Source organism: Agelaius tricolor, unplaced genomic scaffold (genome assembly GCF_023055355.1).
Source record: "Agelaius tricolor isolate 1412-34295 unplaced genomic scaffold, bAgeTri1.0.p SCAF_17, whole genome shotgun sequence".
Lineage (NCBI taxonomy): Eukaryota > Metazoa > Chordata > Aves > Passeriformes > Icteridae > Agelaius > Agelaius tricolor.
In genome coordinates this window covers 5999-22653 of record NW_027269277.1, presented here as the reverse complement: position 1 = coordinate 22653, position 16655 = coordinate 5999, and the positions used below count along the sequence as shown (strand labels likewise).

Genomic DNA, 16655 nt, shown 5'->3' with positions numbered 1-16655 from the left:
AACCCCAAGGTAACCCTAAAGAGCACCCCTAGGACCCCAGTTTTCCCCAACAGCAGCACAAGGCAATAACCCCAATGCTGGGACAGCCCCAGAACTCTCCCAGCAGCTGCAGGCAGCAACCCTAATAAAAACGTTGCAATGATGTTTGTGGTCTAGAGAGTGACAGGTAGGAGTTGGGGGCTGAGCAGTTTTTTAGGGGTTTTTTTAGGGTTTTTCTCATAGATTTAAAAAAGGATCTTTTCGGGCTTTTTTGAAGGAGTTTTTCAGGAATTTTCTGGGAACGTTTAGGATACTTTTAGGGCTTGTTCAAGGCTTTTAAAAGATTTTGTTAGGCTATTTTAAGGGCTTTCTTAGTACTTTGAAGAATTGTTTGGGGGGGGATTTGGGTGTTCTGGGGGGTTTTTTAGGACTATTGAGGGTATGTGGAGGACTTTTTAGGGCTAGGGTATTTTTAGGGTTTTTGAGGGAATTTTTAGGTTTTTTCAGGGTCTTATCAGGGCATTTTAAGGATTTTTGGGGTATTTTTAAAGCTCCTTTTGGACTATTTAGGGTATATTTAGGAATTTTTAAAGGTTCTTTGGGGATTTTCAGGGGTTTTTTAAAAGTAGGGTATTTTCAGTGTATTCTAACATATTCTCAGGCTATTTTTAGGTTTTCATGGGGTTTTTAGGACATTTTGAAGATCAGGAGGTTTTCAGGGAATTTTTAGGTTTTTTTAGGGTTTTTCATGGCACAACACATGGAGGCTGAGGGGCAGCCTGAGGGGCATTGTGGGGGCTTGAGGGTGACAGAGGCTGGGAGCTGAGGGAGGAACAGGGAGAGGGGACAGCGGGTGACACACAGAGATGCTGAGGGTGGCAGGGGCAGCTGTAGGGTGACACAGACAAGCTGGGGGCTGAGGGGCAAAGGAGAGGGGTCAAGGGTGACACACAGGAGCTGAGGGCTGGGGGGCAGAGGGACCAGTTGAGGGGTAAAGGGCTTCAGGGCTGGACAGTCCAGTGGAGATCAGGGGTACAGGGTACAGCTGTACCACCCCTCACCCCAACCCTAACCTCAGCCTAAGCAGCCCCCCTAAAAACAGCCTTTTCCCCCAACAGCAGCACAACACAGCAGCCCTAACAGCGAGACCAGACAGCAACCCTCACACACTAGGACAATGACAGAACCCTCAGAGGACAACAGACCCACTGCAAAAAGGTAGGGACGACATCTGTGGGCTAGACAGCAAGAGGTAGAGTTTGGAGACTGAGTATGTCTTTTTGAGTTTTTTTTTTTCCAGGACTTTTAAAGGTATTTAGGGGATTTTGGAAGGGATTTTTTGGGACTACTTAGGGTATTGTTGGGGCATTTTCAAAGCCATTTTACGAGTCTTTAGCATATTTGGAAGATTACGGTCAGGGTCATAGGAAACACCCTCCAAAAAGGCAGAGTTTTAGGACTGCAGTGGAATGCTTTAGCAAGGGGCCAGCGGTAGCACAGCGGGTTGGGTCCCACGCCGCCAGTCCGAAGGATGTAAGTTTTAGACCCAGCTAAGTTGTTGTGGTTAGGGTTAGATGCTCTCAGCTTTGGTCTGGGAGAACTTCTGCACAGAAAACTCACCCCCCGCGTCTCCCGACGCCAGTTTGCAGGAGGTGCTCGGCACTGCCAGGGCAGCCCGAGTTCTCGGCGGGGGCAGCTTTGCTCCCGGAGAAATCCTGCGCTGGCCCTCTTCCCCGTAAAGCCAAACTCAGCCCCGCTGCGCGTCGACGTCCGTTCGCAGGAGGCACGTGGCCCTCCAAGGGCGGCGAGAGTTCTTGGCGTCGGCAGCCGCGGTCCATGAGAAATCGTTCTCTGCGGTTTTGGAGGCCGAATCGCAGTTTCGGCCACGGGCACACAGAGAGGAAAGACAGTTAGTTTCCTTAGAAAGGAAAGTCTGGCAGTCCATGGTTTAAGGGGCAGACGAAGGGCTGTGCAGGGGAAGGAACTCCTCACAGGACCTTTCTTCACCTCAAGCCCCACTCCAAGGTCTAGCAGCCCCCCGTGTGACCAGCTGCTTTCAGAGGGTTACCCAGGCACACCCGCACAGGGAGCTGCTAGTCCAGAGGGGCTAACGGGGGCATCTCAAGGGTCCCTCCAGGAACTACGGTCGGAGCATCCAGCACAGACTAGGGAGCAGCCGGACCCACCCGGGCACGGAGCATCACTTTGAGAAAATGCCAAGGGAAGAGCCCTTTTGCCAAGGGGCAGCATCTGAGCAGGCCAGGCAGCATGTGGGGTTCCAGGAGAGGGCTTTCAACTTTCCCCTTTTACTGTATCAGTCCCTCCCCAGGGCCCCCAGACCCTCCACAGCACTCCCAGAAAGGAGAGGGGTTATTAGGAGAAAAAGGGTTTAGAAAAAAGGCAAAAAGCTTCCTTTTCCTTTATTTTTTGTGTTCAAACTGGGAGGGACTCTGCTTCCCCTGCAATTTTAATGGTCTCAGTTGAAAGAATCCCTGCCTTTTCTATGCTGTTAGGGGTATTAATTGACAGGGAGTCCTCATTTTCTATTATTTTCCACTTTAAGTAGAAGGGGAAAACATTGAAAATGTTTCTTATGGGTTTCAATTAAGGGTAGCCAGGCTCTTTTTGTTGTCCTGAGGCCTAAATTGAGGGAGAAGCCCAGCTATCCCTCCATAAGAGTTGGAACTGAGGGAAAAATCCCTCTTTTTTCATCACTGGAGAGATTGAAAGTGATGATAACCCCTCTTTTCCCAGTACTTAAGGAGAATAAATTAAAGGGCAGAAGCTATTTATTTGCCATTGTATTAGTTTCAGTAGAGGTAACTGCCCCATTTCCTCTGTTTAAGGGGTGCACTGGAAGGAAGCTCTGCCTTTTTCAGCATTTTAAGGGTTTAAAACTACATTTCAGGGCCCTTCTTTCTGTGCCATAGGACCAAGTACCTCAGAGCTGGGTGAGCCTGGCATGCACTTAACCCTTACACTGCCTGGGAAGCTTTTATTTTTCTTATTTTTGCTTATAATGTAGATAGGCCTAATTAGAGGTCCCAAGGAGACTTAGACTATTCATATCATAAGCATTCTTCTCCACCCAGCTCAGTCACATGTGAAGTACTACTTAGTAGCCACTAAGGAATAATTATAAGTAAGTTAATAGCAAATTACCCAATTTATCTAGTTATGCTGCCCAAACAGAAAATTATATTTCTTACCAGTTTTCTGCCCTTTTACTCCAAGTAGTTGTTGCAAAAAAGAAAGTGCTGTTATTTTTCTGCAGAGTTTTCTTCTATAACAAGCCCTTTGCTCCCCTTGAATTTGAGTCAGAGGAGCCAAACAGCTGTAGCTTCTCTGAGGGCTTTTATGCCCGGTGGGATTCGCCCCCCTCCCTTCTCCTGGGTGCCATGGGAACGAGAGGCGGGCACCATCAGGGGTATATTAACCCCAGCTTTTGCTGAGGGGGTTCATTCCCTCTCTGGGCTGTGCTAGGATAAGAGCTTTCCTCTCATTTCAGAAAAGAGGCTCTTTCAGCTTATCTCAGCTTGTGTTCAGCAGGTGTTTCTGGGCATCTAAAGCAACAGAGGCTTTGAACATACTGTGAAGAAAACAGCATAGAATACAGGGAGTATTTAAGTTCACAATTTTGGGTTTTGTGTTTAGGGGTGGTAAAGTGCATTTGTAATTTCTGGTTTTGTTCGTATTTTGTTTTGTATTTTTTTTTTTTAGGAAGAGCACAGCTTCCAGAGGCTCCAGGTTGTGTTAACTACAACACTTTTCAGCAGATTCATCGTGTCACAAGAGGGATCTGCCCAGTGTCAAAGATGATGTTTGAGATTGAGGCTTCAGGTGAGTTGAGGATTGTGACTAGGAGAGGGAGGCTGAGCAGGTATCCAGTTAGGAGTTATTGTTGGGGGGGTGGTTTTGAAGGCAGCAGGGTGAGAAAGGGTGTTTATTTGACACCCCCCCACCCCAAGGCTTTTCAGAAGCATGGCAGAGGCATTCACATGTCTTACAGTACACCAGGTCATCCATTGCACTCACAGGAATGCCATTTTACTTTGCCTTTCTCTTACCCAGGTGCCACTCATAATAATGGCCACAGCCTTGGAATCAGGATGAAGCTGGAGCCTGAAGGAGCCAGGCACACTCAGGAGAGGGCAAGTATCTGACTTGCTGGGATTTGGCCCACATAACTCTGTACTCATACTTTGGTTTTGTTTTTCTTTATTGTAGCTGACTGAGAGGCTAACAGGCGGTCACGGGGCCCTCCGGGGCAGACTCATTTCAGGCGCAACGTGGACCCTCATCACCGATCATCCAAAAGATAAGTCAGGGCCACGGCCTGGAGATGGGACGATGGGAGAGTAGCGGGTTGGGAGTTCCTGGGACAGATTTAAAAATTTGCAGAGGGAAAAGTAATCCTCTCCAAGGGGCCTCTTAGGACAGCTAAAGGGAGAGGCTCTACTTTTGATGGCAGCTTTTAGGCGGGCAGTGCAGAACAGTTCCGGTCCACATCGTGTTGTCCGGTGTACCGTGTTACCTAGTGTGTCTTTGGGGTCCCTTTTGCCTTTTCCCCTCAAGACCCTCACCACAAGCATAATGTGTCGTGTTTAACGTTCCCCCGTTTGTCATGTTCTGTGTCACGGGTGTCTGCACATATTTGTGCTGGAGCTGCTCTGCCCTGCCCTGCCGCATAGCCTGCTGCAATAGGACAAGTCCCAGGGACTTGCAGTTTGTGGGGTGTTGCCAGACTCTAGATGATATTCCTAGATAGACACAGGATGTTTGGAGCTGTGAAGTTATCCTGCAGCCCTTTGAATTTTGTCCTCACTTTCTTTCAGACGCAGAAGGATAAAACCCAGGGCAAAATCCATCCACCCATCCCGGGTGAGGAAGTTCCCCCGAGCAGGTCAGTCACCGTTTGTCTCTGCAGGGGGAGTGTAAAGTGTGACTTTGTTACAGCACTGTTCTTTTTCTTTTTAGGAGGTAAAGCTGGATATCAGCAGTCAAGGTGAGGTGGGCAAGGTGAGCATTGAGTAGCGTCCAGAAGCAGTTGTTATTGCTCAAGTCTCACTTTCCGGTGCAACTCTAAGCATCCGTTCCTGTTTCTGCGCTTTAGGCAATCCACTCGGAGTACGCAGAGCCCCAGTCACCGACCGGCCGAAGCACCGGGTGTGCCGCTCTCCCGAGCCCTGGGGAAGAATCGCGGGACTCGTCGATGAAGCCTCTGCCTTTTCTATTTAAAGGTGTCACCAGGGTAGCCTTCTTCAATGGCCGAGGAGTTTTGGTGAGTCAGGGAAGTAGGGAGGAGGAGCGAGGGTCCAGTCAGGTTTCAGCAATGCCACATCACCTCATCTCCTTTTAACCCAGGCTTACCCCGTGACGATGGCATCAGCCTCGGAGCGTGGCCGAAGGGTGCGGCCCCAGGAGCCGGGCATTCTTAGGAGAACGGTGAGTAGCAGAATTGTTGGGTTTTGGTCAGTGTGCTGCAGAGATCATGCATTGATATTTGGATTTCTTTCATGTAGCTGACTAAGAAACAACAGGGAGTTGTTGAACAACAGTGCCAGCAGGAACTTCCCAGATGTTAAGGCTGCTTTCTTTTGCACCTGACGTGGACCGGCATGCCCAGATGTCCGAGAGATAAGTAAAGGGCCACGACCCACAGAGGGGATGAAAGCAGGGTGCTGGTTTGGGAATTACTGGGAGGGGTTTTTGAGTCTGCTTTGGAGGTGGGGGGGTGTCCACGAAGCGGCCCCTTAGGCCCCATAAAAGGAAAGCCTGACTTTTCATCACAGTGCTGAGGTGCGCAGGGCAGAGCAGTCCCGGTGTGTATCGTGTCACTTGTCTTTTGTGTATTATGTTTGTTTGGATATGTCATGTCTTTTACCTTAGGCCTTGGAGGGGCCTGTCAGAAACCCTGGCATCATTGTTAGCATCTGTGATCTCTGCATTCCTTGGCCTGGCACCAATGCCATAGAACTTTCGACTCAGGAGCTCAGACAGGCATCAGACTCTCTTCTCTCTTTAGAAGCATCCGGTCAGCTGTCTTTTCAGGTCTTTTTCCGAGCTGTGTGAACAGCTATGTCCCGCCAGGATCCATTATGGCGGACTAGGACTCGAAAGAACGTGAGGGCAGGTAGAGGCTTCTGGCTGTATGATTCTCGGGCATCCATTTTTTCAGTTCTTGGAATAAATCATTCGGTTAGCATCTTCTTCCTCCAGGTTTCTCTGAGCCTCATCAGCTCACCATCGGTCTCACCTCGGTCATCTCCTTTTGCATTCTCTCAGTCCTCACAGCCATTTTCCTTGCCGGGAGATTTCTGTCCGTGTGGTGTCCCCGTTGTTCGTCACGTCTCGTCCCGTGTCACAGGTGTCAGCACACACATTTGTGCCGGAGCTGCTCTGCCCTGCTGCGTAGCCCGGTGCAATAGGAGAAGTCCCGGGGACTTGAAGTTTCTAATGTGGGGTGCCTTTGGACTCTAGATGGACACAAGATATCTGGAGCTCTTAAGTTATCCTGCAACAGTTTGACTCTTGTCCTTTTTTTTCAGATTCAGATGGTTTAAATCTGTGCCAGAGGGCCCCATCCTGGGTGAGTGGTTTCCCCCGAGCAGGTGAGGCACCATTTGTCTCTGCAGCAGAAGTGTATGTGGTGACTCTGTTACAGCTCTGTTCTTTATCTTTCTTTTTAGGAACTTAGTCTGGATACCAGCAGTCAAGGTGAGCAGTGGAGAGAAGTAGCTGTTATTGCTCCAGTCTCAGTTTCTGTTGCTGCTCTAAGCTTCCATTCCCTTTTTTGTGCTTTAGGCAATCTACTCAGAGCCTTCCAAGCCCCCATCACCAGCTGGCCGATGCACCGGGTTCCCTGCATGTGTGAGCCCTGTGGATGCATTACAGGACCTGGTGATGAAACCCTGAACTCTTCTAATTAAAGGTGCCATCCAGGTGGCCTTCAGCAGCTGCCAAGGAGTTGTGGTGAGTAGTGGAAGTAGGGAGGAGGAGCAAGGGTCCACTCAGGTTTCAGCCATACCAAATCACCTCATCTCCTCTTAACCCAGGCACCCCCCGTGACAACGGCACGGTCTCCGAGCGTGCCCCAAGCGTGTGGCCCGAGCAGCCGAGCGTTCTTAGGACCACGGTGAGTAGCAGACTTTTGGGGTTTTGGTCGATGGGCTGCCAAGATCAGGCACTGATGTTATATTGTCTTTAATACAGCTGTCTGAGAGACAACAGCCCAGTGCCAGCAGGACCTTCCCGGCTGACGAGGCGGCCTTTCTTCGCACCCGAGACCGGCATCCCCAGATGTGCAAGAGATAAGTAAAGGGCCACAACCCACAGAGGGTATGAAAGCAGGGTGCTGGTTTGGGAATTACTGGGAGGGGTTTTTGAGTCCGCTTTGGAGGTGGGGGGTGTCCATGAAGCGGCCCCATAAAAGGAAAGCCTGACTTTTCATCACAGTGCTGAGGTGCGCAGGGCAGAGCAGTCCCGGTGTGTATCGTGTCACTTGTCTTTTGTGTATTATGTTTGTTTGGATATGTCATGTCTTTTACCTTAGGCCTTGGAGGGGCCTGTCAGAAACCCTGGCATCATTGTTAGCATCTGTGATCTCTGCATTCCTTGGCCTGGCACCAATGCCATAGAACTTTCGACTCAGGAGCTCAGACAGGCATCAGACTCTCTTCTCTCTTTAGAAGCATCCGGTCAGCTGTCTTTTCAGGTCTTTTTCCGAGCTGTGTGAACAGCTATGTCCCGCCAGGATCCATTATGGCGGACTAGGACTCGAAAGAACGTGAGGGCAGGTAGAGGCTTCTGACCGTAGGATTCTTGGGCATCCATTTTTTCAGTTCTTGGAATAAATCATTCAGTTAGCATCATCTTCCTTCAGTCTTTTCTGAGCCTCGTCAGCTTGCCATTGCTCTCACCTCGGTCATCCCATTTGACATCTTCTCGGTCCTTGCAGTCATTCTTCTTGCTGAGAGATTTCTGTCCGTGTTGTGTGCCCATTGTTTGTCACGTCCTGTCTCTCCCGTGTCACGGGTGTCAGCACACACATTTCTGCCGGAGCTGCTCTGCCCTGCCGCATAGCCTGGTGCAATAGGCCAAGCCCCGGGGAGTTGAAAGTTGTAATGTGGGCTGTACTTGGACTCTAGATGCTATTCCTAGGTTGACATAAGGTGTTTGTAGCTTTTGAGTTATCCTGCAGGTGTTTGACATATGTTCTAACTTTCTTTCAGGTGCAGATGCATTGCATCCATGGCAGAGCCCCCCATCCTGGGTGAGGGGGTTCCCACAAGCAGGTCAGTCACCATTTGTCTGTGCAGGGGGAGTGTCAAGTGTGACCCTGTTACAGTGCTGTTTTTTGTCTTTATTTTTAGGAAGTATAGCTGGATCCCAGCAGTCAAGTTCAAGAGAGCAAGGTGAGCAGTAGCTTTTCTTGTTGCTGAGGTCTGAATTCTAAGGGGGCAAGTCTAAGTCTCCATTCTCGTTTTTGTGCCTTAGGCAATCCACTCGGAGCACACCAAGCTCCCATCCCCACCCGGCCGACGGACCGAATTTTCCACCCTGATGAGCCCTGTCTTCTGGGTAGCAGTCAGGAACCACCGAGGAGTTGCGGTGAGTCAGGGAAGTAGGGAGGAGGAGCGAGGGTCCAGTCAGTTTTCAGCAATGCCACATCACCTCCTGTCTTCTTAACCCAGGCGTACCCCACGACGACGGCGTCGGCCTCCGAGCGTGCCCGAAGCGTGCGACCCGAGGAGCTGGGCCTTCTTAGGAGAAGGGTGAGTAGCAGACTTGTGGGGTTTTGGCTGATGGGCTGCCAAGATCAGGCACTGATGTTTGGTTTTCTTTAATATAGCTGTCTAAGAGACAACAGCCCGGTGACAGCAGAAACTTCCCAGCCGGCGAGGCGGTCTGTCTTCGCACCTGACACGGACCGGCATCCCCAGATGTCCGAGAGATAAGTAGAGGGCTCCGACCCACAGAGGGGATGAAAGCAAGGTGCTGGGTTGGGACTCCTGGGATCGGGGAGGGGAGGTCTTGAGTTGGCTCTGGAGATGAGAGTAGCCAAGAATTGGCCCCTTAGGCCCCCTAAAAGCAAAGTCTCACTTTGGATCACAGTGCTGAGGTGCACAGGGCAGAGCAGTCCCGGTGTGTATCGTGTCACTTGTCTACCGTGCATTATGTCTTGTTTGGGTGTCTCATGTCTTTTATCTTAGCCCTTTGAGGGGCCTATCAGAAACCTCGGCAGTATTCTTAGCAGCCACGATCTCCACGTTTCTTTGGCCCGGCACCCAGGCCATAAAACTTTTGACTCGGGAGCTCAGCCAGGCATCAGAATTGCAACTCTTTGTAAGCATCCAGTCCGATGTCTTTTCAGGTCTTGTTCTGAGCTGTATGGACAGCTGCACCCTGCAAGGTTCTATTATGGTCGATTAGGACTTGTAAGAATGTGAGGGCAGGTAGAGGCTTCTGACCGTAGGGCTCCTGTGCATTCATCTTTGCAGTTCTTGGACTAAAACATTCAGTTTAGCATCTTCCTTCTCCAGGGCACTCTGAGCCTTATCAGCTCGCCATCGGTCTGTCTTACCTCAGTCATCTCATTTGGCATCTTCTCAGTCCTCGCAGTCATCCTTCTTGCCTAGAGATTTCTGTCCGTGTCTTGTGCCCATTGTTTGTCGGGTCCTGTCTGTCCCGTGTCACGGGTGTCAGCACACACATTTGTGCCGGAGCTGCTCTGCCCTGCCGCATAGCCTGGTGTAATAGGAGAAGCCCCGGGGAGTTGAAAGTTGTAATGTGGGCTGTACTTGGACTCTAGATGCTATTCCTAGGTTGACATAAGGTGTTTGTAGCTTTTGAGTTATTGTGCATGTGTTTGACATATGTTCTACCTTTCTTTCAGGTGCAGATGCATTGCATCTATGGCAGAGGGTTACGGTTACGAGGTGCCAGGCCTTCTTAGGAGAACGGTGAGTAGCAGACTTGTGTGGTTTTGGCCGATGTGGTGCCAAGGTCAGGCGTTGATGTTTGGTTTTCTTTAATATAGCTGTCTAAGAGACAACAGCCCGGTCACAGCACAACTTCCCAGCTGGCGAGGCGACCTTTCTTCACACCCGACACGGACCGGCATCCCCGGATGTCCGAGAGATAAGTAGAGGGCCACGACCCACAGAGGGGATGAAAGCGAGGTGCTGGGTTGGCACTCCTGGGATGGGGGAGGTTTTGAGTTGGCTCTGGAGATGAGGGTAGCCAAGAAGTGGCCCCTTAGGCCCCCTAAAAGCAAAATCTCACTTTTGATCACCGTGCTGAGGTGAGCAGGGCAGAGCAGTCACGGTGTGTATTGTGTCACTTGTCTGTTGTGCATTATGTCTTGTTTAGCTGTCTCATGTCTTTTATCTTAGCCCTTTGAGGGGCTTACCAGAAACCTTGGCACCAGTCTTAGCATCTGTGCTCTCAGCGTTCCTTGGCCTGGCACCCATGCCATAGAACTTTTGACTCGGGAGCTCAGACAGGCATCAGACTCTCATCTCTTTTTATAAGCATCCGGTCAGCTGTCTTTTCAGGTCTTGTTCTGAGCTGTATGGACAGCTATACCCCGCCAGGATCCATTATGGCGGACTAGGACTTGTAAGAATGTGAGGGCAGGTAGAGGATTCTGACCGTAGGATTCTCGGGCATCCATCTTTGCAGTTCTTGGAATAAATCATTCAGTTAGCATCTTCTTCCTCCAGGGTTCTCTGAGCCTCATCAGCCCACCATCAGTTTCACCTCGGTCATCTCCTTTTGCATTCTCTCAGTCCTCGCAGCCATTTTCCTTGCCAGGAGATTTCTGTCCGTGTCGCGTCCCCGTCGTCTGTCCCGTCCCGTGTCACGGGTGTCAGCACACACATTTGTGCCGGAGCTGCTCTGCCCTGCCGCGTAGCCCGGTGCAATAGGAGAAGTCCCGGGGACTTGGAGTTTGTAATGTGGGGTGTAGTTGGACTCTAGATGGGATTTGTAGATGGACACAAGATATCTGGAGCTCTTAAGTTATCCTGCAACAGTTTGACTCTTGTCCTAACCTTTTTTCAGATTCAGATGGATTAAATCCGTGCCAGAGGGCCCCATCCCGGGTGAGGGGATTCCCCCAAGCAGGTGAGGCACTATTTGTTTCTGTAGAGGAAGCATAAATGGTGGCTGTTACAGCATTGTTCTTTGTCTCTCTTTTTAGGAAGTTAAAGCCGAGAGCAGCAGTCAAGGCCAAGTGGGCGAGGTGAGCATTGACTAGCGTACAGAAGCAATTGTTATTGCTGAGGTCTCGGTTTCTGGTGCAGCTTTAAGCATCTCTTTTTTTTTTTTTTTTTATTTTAGGTGGTCCGCTTGCAATGTATCCTAGCCGAGCATATCTGTGCCAGGTGGGTGCGAGCTTAAGGTATCGGTGTGGCATATTTGTCAGATTTGGGAGGTTGTGTTTTCACAGTATCTCAGCCTGCTTTTCTGCTTTGTTTCTTTGCAGGTGCTGTTGCTGCCCTAGGTACACCAAGGAACAGAGGAGGGCAGGTGAGTCAGTGTTTAGGCAGGCTGACTCATAGGTGAATGTTATGCAGCAGCATGCTAAGCATGTACCTTTTTTCTTTGCAGGTATCTTCTGGCCAGCCTCCGGAGTCAAATCAAGATTTGAGGTGAGCCGGGGCAGTGGTGCGGAGGAGTCCCGGGGATTACTGTTGTTGAGGGCAATAGTCACCTTTTCTGTTTTGTCTTAGGTACCCTGAGGAGGCTCTTACCCAAAGCTTAGAAACGGCAGCACCGAAGCACACGCGGAGAACATAGCAACGTCCACATGCGACCGAGGATGGATTTTGTCCGCTCCTCTTCCAAAAGCTAAGTGTCGGGGCCAGCGGTTGGGAGAAGGGGAAAAACCTTTACTATCACAGGGGGCAATTTCACGTCAGTTTAGCGGAGAGGTCTGTAGCGGGACAGGCTCTCTGGAAGTAAAGGGAGAGGGTTTCTCCTCAGCCTCACCAGAGCCTTTGCCGGGCAGGGCAGTTCCAACCCATCTCCACGTTCTCGGGAACTCTGCGTCGTCCGCCTTCCTCGACTCGACGTCGTCACGGATCTTTTCCCCCGAGGAGCTCGCCTTCAGGTCTGGAGCTATAGCCACGGTCACCCGGCAGTCGGCTTCCTTCTCTAGGCTCGCTGAGCCTCTCGAGCATCCTCTTAACCGCTTTGGCACTAACCTCTTTTAACGAGTTACATTTCATCATCACGTGCCATCGTCATAGGGCTTTCTTTCCTTTCTTTCCAAGATCGGCCTCTGGCTCATCTTGCACTACGAATCTTGGGTCCATAAGTTGAAAATGCTAGGCAGTTTACTCTTGTCTCTGTTATGCCATCCGTGTCTATGTTGTGTCGTCTGTGTTATGTAGTCTGTGTCTATTGTCTTCCGTGTCATAGGCCTTTGTTACATCTTGACGCTTTACAGGCACTATTTTGTGCCATATAGGCAGTATTTTACTCACATTCCTTCCCAGATATAGCTTATTCTGGCATCTTTACATTTTTACTCTTTGAGACAGGAAGGATTACAAGATTTTCTCATCCATCTTCCTTCTCACTACCAGCTTTGGTAGTGCTTTTTTTTCCATGCCATTCTCTTGGACTTCTAGAGGGAGCGTCTTACACCCTCCTCAAGTGACTGCAGTTGTTCTGTAGGTTCCATCTTCTCAAAGGGTATGGGGCCCAACAATTAATCCTCCACAGAGTTATCTCAAGTCTTGGCTTATATTGTGTGTACCAATGTTGGCTTATATTGTGTGTACCTATATTGCATGTACCTTTGTTGGCTTATATTGTATGTGCCTATATTGCGTGTACCTGTGTTGGCTTATATTGTATAGGCTTATATTGTATATACTTGTATTGTGTGTACCTGTGTTGGCTAATATTGTATAGGCTTATATTGTATATACTTGTATTGTATATGCTTATATTGCGTGTACCTATGTTGGCTTATATTGTGTCTACTTACTTTATGTACACTTGCACTGTATGCGTTTGCTTATATTGTATGTACTTATATTATACCACTTATGATTGGAGCTGCCCTGCCCTGGCATGTAGTCATAGTTAGGTAGAACAGTTGTAAAAACTTTACTGTTCATCTGTCTTTTATGGGATTTTGGGTAGAGAATTTATTGGTCCAGAGTGGGGAAAATTCCTAGCTGTCAGCCACTCGTTGACCACTTCCTGTCGTCTCACAGGTCCTCGAGACTACCGATTTCCCCAGAATCTACCATTTGACGTCAAGGAGCAGCAGCCAGAAGACACGTCCAAGCACGTTCTTCAGCGTCTCGAGTAAGGGCCATAGTGAGCCTGTAAGCAGGAAGAGCGTGTGAGCGTGTGTGAGAGCACATGACTGTGTGTGTCTGTGTCCACTCGTCTGTGTGTGTGAGCACATGCTGACTAGTTTTAACCTTGTGTATGTGACTTTTGCTTTTCAGGTTTTGTAATTCATTTTTAAATTTAGAATAAAAAATCCCCAGCTGGGGTTTTTTTTCCTCGGTCCCGGTCGGTCTGAGAGGCGACGTTCATCGCCAAAGTTTGGGCACAGACCATCCAGGGACCGGGGTTTTTGTCAGGCAGGAGGATTTTTTTGGAGACTCCTGGGACCCACATTCCCGAGGAGCGGCGTGAATGCGTGCCGGGGGTTAGCAGAGAGGTTGAGGTGTGAGCGAGGGTGGGTTTGTGTGTAAGCTGAAGGAGGTGTGTGTGTGTATGTGTGTGTTGAAGGGTTGTAACTTTATATGACTTTTGCTTTTCAGGTTTTTTAATTCATTTTTAAATTTAGAATAAAAAATCCCCAGCCGGGGGGTTTTTTTTTTTTCCCCCCCGGCTGGGCTTTTTTTCCCGGGTCCCGGTCGGTCTGCGAGGCAACGTTCATCACCAAAGTTTGGGCGCAGACCGTCCAGGGACCGGGGTTTTCGTCAGGCAGGAGGATTTTTTTGGAGGCTCCCGGGAACCGCGTTCCCGATGAGCGGCGTGAATGCGTGCCGGGGGTTAGCAGAGAGGTTGAGGTGTGAGCGAGGGTGGGTTTGTGTGTAAGCTGAAGGAGGTGTGTGTGTGTATGTGTGTGTTGAAGGGTTGTAACTTTATATGACTTTTGCTTTTCAGGTTTTTTAATTCATTTTTAAATTTAGAATAAAAAATCCCCAGCCGGGGGTTTTTTTTTTTTCCCCCCGGCTGGGTTTTTTTTTCCCGGGTCCCGGTCGGTCTGCGAGGCAACGTTCATCACCAAAGTTTGGGCGCAGACCGTCCAGGGACCGGGGTTTTCGTCAGGCAGGAGGATTTTTTTGGAGGCTCCCGGGAACCGCGTTCCCGATGAGCGGCGTGAATGCGTGCCGGGGGTTAGCAGAGAGGTTGAGGTGTGAGCGAGGGTGGGTTTGTGTGTAAGCTGAAGGAGGTGTGTGTGTGTATGTGTGTGTTGAAGGGTTGTAACTTTATATGACTTTTGCTTTTCAGGTTTTTTAATTCATTTTTAAATTTAGAATAAAAAATCCCCAGCCGGGGGTTTTTTTTTTTTCCCCCCGGCTGGGTTTTTTTTTCCCGGGTCCCGGTCGGTCTGCGAGGCAACGTTCATCACCAAAGTTTGGGCGCAGACCGTCCAGGGACCGGGGTTTTCGTCAGGCAGGAGGATTTTTTGGAGGCTCCCGGGAACTGTGTTCCTGAGGACCAATGATTGCTGGGGAGTAATTTAGCAGTTGTGATGGCAGTGATGGTGAGTTTGTGTGCAAGCTGAAGGGAGTGTTAATGGTAGATGAGTGTTGTTTTCTGTGTGCTTTTGTTGTTTTGGGTTTCGTGTAACAATAAATCAACATCTAATGAAAATAGAAAAAGGTTATTGCTTTGTGTTAATGTGTATTGCTCTGTATTGCATTTGCATTACCTGCTGCATTTTGCTGTGCTGCTCTGTATTGCTGCTCTGTATTGCTGCTCTGTATTGCTGCTCTGTATTGCTGCTCTGTATTGCTGCTCTGTATTGCTGCTCTGTATTGCTGCTCTGTATTGCTGCTCTGTATTGCATTTGCATTAACTGCTGCATTTTGCTGTATTGCTCTATATGTAAATTAGACTTTCAGCAGTGCGTCTATGGATTGTATCTGCACTTGCATTTGTATACACTGTTTCCATGTATTTTGCTGATGTATAAATAAAAGCATTCTCTTAATAAAGTTGAGTCACCCTTAATAAAGATACCCCCTGCCCTTCCTTCCCCCACTGTGGCTCCTGTCGTCTTTTGGTGTGGTTTTGTCATTTCTTTCCACTGTGTTTCTTCCTTTTGCTCCTCACTTTACTGTTCTATTTCTAACTTAACTTCCATCTATCTCTAGCCCTTTGTTTCTGTTTTCTTTATCACTGTCAATCTCAGTCTTCTTGCTTCTTTTTCTCTCCATGTTCTCCTTTTCTGTGGTTTGTGGTTTTTTGCTCTTAGTCTTTTCCTTATTCACCCCACTCCTAAGTTTTCACTTTCATTCTAATCCTAACCACTTTCCTTTTCCTCTAACTCCTGTCCTTCTTCAGTTCTCCCCCCTCCTTTTCCTGTCTCACTCTGTCTTCCTGTTTTATTTTCTTCTCTGTCTTCTCCTCTCTGTCTCCTCTGTCTTCTCCCTCTGTCTCTGTTTTCTCCTCCTCTCTTCTTTCTCTTTGTCCCTGTTCTCTCCTCTTCTCTCTCTGTCTTTTCTCCTCTCCCTCTATTTTTTCCAACTCTCTCCTTCTCTCTCCTTCTCTCTCCTTCTCCTTCTCCCTCCTTCTCTCTCTTTTTTCTCTCTTTTCTCTCTTTTTTCTCTCTCTCTTCTCTTTGCTTATCTCTCTTTTCTCTCTCCTTCTCTCTCTTTTCTCTCCCCCTCTTTCTCTCTCTCTCTTTTCTCTCTCTTTCTCTCTCCCTCTTTCTCTCTCTCTTTTCTCTCTCTTTCTCTCTCCCTCTTTCTCTCTCTCTCTCTCTCTTTTCTCTCTGCCTCTTTCTCTCTCTCTTTTCTCTCTCTCTCTCTCTTCTCTCTCTGCCTCTTTCTCTCTCTCTTTTCTCTCTCTCTCTCTCTTCTCTCTCCCTCTCCCTCCTTCTCTTTCTAACTTTGTTTTCCTTCCTAGCTTTAGTTTAGTTTAAAAAAGCAGCACTAGAAACTTTCAGGCTCCCTGGGAGTAAAAAAAAAAAAAAAATTAAAAAACAAACCATTTACTCCCCGGGAGCCTGAAATTTCCTACTGCTGCACCAGACATATAGTTTTTCTTCTTTTTACTATATACAGTATATAGGGATCCCACCTGTCAGCAATCACCACTAATCATAGTCCCCACCCACATACACACCCCTCCCATGCTGCCCCCACCCACACATCCCACACACCCCGCCCCCGTGGCCGCCCCCCTCACCAGACCCACCCCCTGTCATTTACATGTAGATCAGGCAGTCACAGCGCCACCTGCCGTTTACTCGCGAGTACTGCACGCACAGCGCCACCTGCTGCTTGCCGGCCGGTACTGCATGCACAGCGCCACCTGCCGTTTGCCGGCCGGTACTGCACGCACAGCGCCACCTGCTGCTTGCCGGCCGGTACTGCATGCACAGCGCCACCTGCCGTCCGCATAACGGTACTACACTCACAGCGCCCCCTGCTGCCCACTCCCCGGTACTGCATGCACAGCGCCCCCTG

The 16655-nt window shown here is 49.2% G+C and overlaps 2 long non-coding RNA genes across 3 annotated transcripts; both read left to right on the top strand.

Annotated features, from left to right (window-relative positions):
* The first annotated feature begins 4958 nt into the window (after positions 1 to 4958).
* Positions 4959 to 6057, top strand: LOC139597503 (uncharacterized). Its single transcript, XR_011681618.1, has 4 exons — positions 4959 to 4998; positions 5093 to 5260; positions 5344 to 5424; positions 5502 to 6057. It is a non-coding gene; the product is annotated as an uncharacterized lncRNA (long non-coding RNA).
* A 1847-nt stretch (positions 6058 to 7904) lies between these two features.
* On the top strand, positions 7905 to 15743 carry LOC139597119 (uncharacterized). 2 transcript variants are annotated; one of them, XR_011681516.1, is made up of 9 exons: positions 7905 to 8273; positions 8352 to 8393; positions 8476 to 8589; positions 8673 to 8753; positions 8831 to 9941; positions 10019 to 11106; positions 11183 to 11511; positions 11593 to 11633; positions 11715 to 15743. It is a non-coding gene; the product is annotated as an uncharacterized lncRNA (long non-coding RNA). The 2 variants fall into 2 exon arrangements; XR_011681515.1 differs by having other exon boundaries at positions 7906 to 8273; positions 10019 to 11511.
* Positions 15744 to 16655: the final 912 nt, after the last annotated feature.